The sequence below is a fragment of the Palaemon carinicauda genome, chromosome 9 (assembly GCF_036898095.1).
Source record: "Palaemon carinicauda isolate YSFRI2023 chromosome 9, ASM3689809v2, whole genome shotgun sequence".
NCBI lineage: Eukaryota > Metazoa > Arthropoda > Malacostraca > Decapoda > Palaemonidae > Palaemon > Palaemon carinicauda.
The window spans coordinates 147,529,541-147,534,540 of NC_090733.1; the positions used below are offsets into that span (position 1 = coordinate 147,529,541).

At 33.8% G+C, this 5,000-nt stretch overlaps 1 protein-coding gene and 1 pseudogene across 1 annotated transcript in view; one reads left to right on the plus strand and one right to left on the minus strand.

Annotated features, from left to right (window-relative positions):
- Positions 1–4,523, minus strand: part of LOC137647339 (uncharacterized) — an 11,358-nt pseudogene extending 6,835 nt beyond the window's left edge.
- The window catches only part of LOC137647250 (homeobox protein 3-like), a 270,280-nt gene that overhangs the window by 240,150 nt on the left and 25,130 nt on the right, over positions 1–5,000 (plus strand). The window lies entirely within an intron of this gene.

Sequence of the window (5,000 nt, forward strand, 5' to 3'; positions counted from 1 at the left end):
CTTTCCTCACTCAGCTATTTTCCCTATTGGAGCCCTTGGGCTTATAGCTCTTAATGTCTATAATTTTTTGTAATTGATATTTTGAAATTCACACATCAACTAAACATCTATTTTCATGGTAACGCCACTAGAAAGCTCGTCTTTCTAGATTTAAGAGCTAGAAACTTTTCCTCTTTTGCCAGAAGTGAAAATGAAACCAAGATTATCATCAGAACTTTCTCTCTCTCTCTCTCTCTCTCTCTCTCTCTCTCTCTCTCTCCCCAGAAGAGAAAGCAAACAAGGATTATTAATAAAGTTCTCTCTCTCAAGTGAATAGGAAACTACGATTATTATCAGAGTTCTCTCTCTCTCTCTCTCTCTCTCTCTCTCTCTCTCTCTTTTACCGGTTTCTTCACATGCACGCCTAACGCTGTCCAAACAGCGTGAAAGACATGCCAAGCACTGGCCACTCATCATGTGTAAAAGAGCGTGACAACTCCGACACGGTAAATCTAAGAAGAAGAAGAAGAAGAAGAGAAGAAATTTAACAGAATCTTTGCTGTGGAACTTCATGGATGATGACGCGATCGGTTTTGAATACGGATCCCGAGATTACTGTAGACATTCAGTGTTGCTTTCGTCATCCTTATAACAAAGTAGTTTATCAGTACGTTAAGATGATATATATATATATATATATATATATAAATGTATATAAATGTGTATATATATATATATATATATATAAAAACATATATGTTCATACATGTATATTATACATACATATGTTTATATATGCATATCTATACACATATGTTCACACATACATTATATATACACATATATAATAGCTAAAGTGATATATATCAATCTTTCATCGTCAATTTATTTTCATAAGTACTACCATTTAGAGTGTTGTCCATCAGCTATAAAATCCATAGAAAAACCATAAAAATCCATCTATCTAACTGATGGAACCAACTCACACGCACCGTATCTGAATACCTCTTCGGTCCACTAACTTTGATATCAAACCATAAAACAATTCAGGCAACGCGTATCCCATATTTCACAAGTGATCATCTCACGCCTGTTTTCTTTTTTGTCGTGTTTGCAATGGTTCAACAACACTGGTATTGCTGCTGTTTTCTCGGCATGACGGGGCTTTTTCTAATATGTCGGTTGAACTGGTATTCTAAGTGAGAGAGAGAGAGAGAGAGAGAGAGAGAGAGAGGGGTTGAAGAATATAAAACTGCGTTGCAATTTTTGGTGTTTGCTATAAGATTTCATTGGTTTAAGGTTATATATATATATATATATTATATGTATATATATATTATATTATATTATATACATATATATATATATATATAAATATATATATATATATATATATATATTATAAATATATATTTATATAATACATATATATACATATATATATATATATATATATATTACCATTTCTGAAAATCATGACATCTCACAATATTAATTCATCTTTTAAATAATTATACTCCACAAAACACTTATCTTTACAGCTTCTTCCATTTTTTTTTTTATTTCAGTTGAATTTAGTATTGAAAATTATTTTTTTGTAAAGGAGAGTTGGCTCAACCAACCATTTATATATTCCAACCTTGGAGTCCATCCATTTTAATTACTCTCAGATAATTACCTGAATTAATAGCTTTATTTCCGGTATCTCCTTATCCTATTCAGCTTTATTCTTGCTCACGTTCAGTTTCACTCTCTACTTTCATTAGTCTCGGCTGTTTCTCTTCACTATGCCCAGTCAGTGTATCATTACTTCCAAACATCAACCATGCAAGACTCCATTCACGACTCACTTTCTGATCCCTTAAAGATTTGCTATGAGAGAGAGAGAGAGAGAGAGAGAGAGAGAGAGAGAGAGAGAGCACACCCACATCAACTGTAAAATTGACCAATATATCTCTCAGTTGCATCTTCGAATAGTCTAAATACTCTTTTGAAATCTTTGTTGTATTGTTACTCAATGCCAATTTAACACATTGAGCTGGTAAATCTACATCCCTTTATCAATCTCAACTCCAAATTAACATTCAGATAATTTGTCGCTAATAGAAATTTCGAGAAAGATTACAAGCAAGATCTATTTCCCCGATGAAAAACTCCTTCAGGCAGATCCGATACATTTGTCAACTTCTGTAACCTAGAAATCGAAGCAGATTTTCTCTGATTTATTTTCGGAGAGAAAGCCTGTTGCAGATTGCTCTGTTCGTTGCAGACGATTTGTTTGCTTAGCACTGACGCAATTCAGACAAGGGAAAGCTAGTTTCGCCACTCGGCTTAAACGTCTAGAAGGGTCTTTTTTTAATGTAGACAAAAGAGGATTAACAGCTAACTGACTTGCCAATGTTGTCACAGAAATTCTGAAATAATCCTCTTGCTGACCCCATCTCGCTTTCAACTCAAGAATGCAATACGTTTTCCTCTGTTTACAAGGATCGTTTTGTGTAAATCTTTGATAAACAAACAATTTGCGTCATTATTGGAAATATCTGAGCATTAGAATAAGCTTATTGCTACGATTGAAAAGCAAATTATAAGGTAACTAGCTTTAAATACATTCACCGTTATTTACCTGTTTATAATCTTTGCAGTTTTTTTGTATTAATGATGGGGAAATTATTGTCGCTGGTTAGGAGGGCTTTTGCATATCATTAGCCATTAACCAACGCAAAGAACCACATTGATGAAGCGGTCCTAACTAAACAAGGAATGCAAACTAAGCAAATAAAGAGGGCACACAGCTGTCGCATACAAACAAAGACAGGCGACAATAAAACAAATAATTAAATAGTGAGTGACACAGCAAAAACCAATGCCGGTGGTTATATTTTATAGTTCACGAAGAATAAATTGTTTTAAATAGAAACCCATGAGGAAATGGAGATATTCCAAGAGTGAAATCCTCAAGAAAATAAGAATAACTATGGAAAATAAAATGATGGGTGGCAGTATGAGAAATTGCAATTGCAACGGATGTACAGTAAATATTCTTACGGAAATGGAGGTGAAAACTCTTCGTGCAAATGATAGCAATTCAAAGAAAAAACGAATATTTTTATTTTCGAAAATAACCAATTTTTAAATATTTTAGTATTTTTAGTATCAATAAATATTTTGTATAAATTCAAATATATCTACAGTATAAGTAAGTGTGTTTTATTCAGATATCATCCTAACATTACATATGATTATTACTCATCAATATACCAAGTTAAACACAACGGTAAGGATGTAATTTCATGAAACTAACGAATATGATTTCACTCAATCTACAGTATTGACCAAAGAAAAAATAAATCTGAAAACAGATTCTCGCTTCAACTTGTGGAGTAAATATACAAATAAAAACAGATAAAACAACAGAACAAAGAATGGATTTCCGTTGAATTTTAATATCGTAATGTATTTGACATATATACAGGGTGCTCCAGGATCCCGAAATTCTCAAATATTCCTATTCTAATCTCTTGTTTCAATTCATGGGCTAAATTATGATAAAGTTGTAAAATAAGAAAATCGAGATACCTAATATCAGATGGTGATCTACAGATACAAGATAACGTATAGTAAAATAATACTTATAAAGAAGTAAACATAATTAAATGAATAAATTCTCTAATCGTACAGTTTTTAAAGTTATACGAAGGGAATCGAACAAGCCATGTTTCGATAATAAACCAACGATCTGCACTCCTTTCCTATCACTTGCAATGTTAGTAACGCTCCAGAAAGCTAGAATCGTTATAATCAATGGGTACAACACCACCTGCACTCACTTCACAGCCTCTACAACGTTTAAAAACCCTTCCAGAAGTCTCAAATCACTGCAGCTGTTTCCTCACACCATCTCTACAATAACGATTCCATACTATTAAAAATTTGTCGTAAAAGAAAAAAAAAAACAGTAAATGTTGCCAGGCATTTACTGTTATAAAATGGATATATTGACGTAAAGGAGTGATAAGAGGGCCACTAGCCTGAAAAAGATATTAACAAAGTTGGGTGAAAATTATGGTCGCCTGTATATTACTGATATACGGCCTGAGAACAGTATATTTTTACCGTTAATTTTGAATTAAAGTTACGGTTTTTTTTTTTTTTTTTTTTTTTACAGCGAGGGTAAAGATAAATATACTAATGTCATGTAACTGACCGAGCTAAAATGCTGACCGTTCAATTATATGACATTGGAGAGGGAGACAAAGCGAAGGTGGATGGACTGTATCAAGGATGACCTTCGATCAGAGGGATTAACCGGTGATGAAGTGTGGGACAGAGGTAGCTGGAGAACGTTGGCCAGAAACATCGACCCCACATAAAAGTGGTGAAAAGATGCAGGACAAAGAAGAAGAAAATGCTGACCGTAGGCCGTTGAACTTTCGGTGCCAGCAAGATGTTTCCTGATCCACTCTTCCAAGAAATCAATGCTCAGGCGATAAAGAATTGAGTTTTGAGAAAACATGCAACTCACCTCTTGGAGAGTTCAACATGGCCGTTAAGAAAACATAGAAATAGTGTCAACCAGCTCAAGTTTCCGACTTTCTTTGTAACTTGGAACATGTTTGAACTGCACAATTGCAAAATCATTGCGATGAACAGGCAAAGTGAGATTCAATAAAATGAACTGCATCACAAAACCAACAGTAAATAAATTGAATCCAGTGATTTTCAAGGGCCAGTAAATAAAACTGAATCCAACGAAGCAGGGCCAAGTTCAAGACTCTTTATTTTCCGCCAAGTTCAGGAAGAGCTGGGAAGAAATAAGCCATTTTGACCTATTATTTTGCCAATGACTTCTATACGCCTGATTCAGGTTGCTACTCACTGGCACCACTAACCTACATTCCAACGGAGGCAATGATTAAGGGAATTTAATCATCAATTTTAAGGTACAAATGAGGTAGAAGGCAAAATATCATCCCCCCAAAATGAATATGATTTTCGTGTAATTTTTTGTAAAAAAAAAA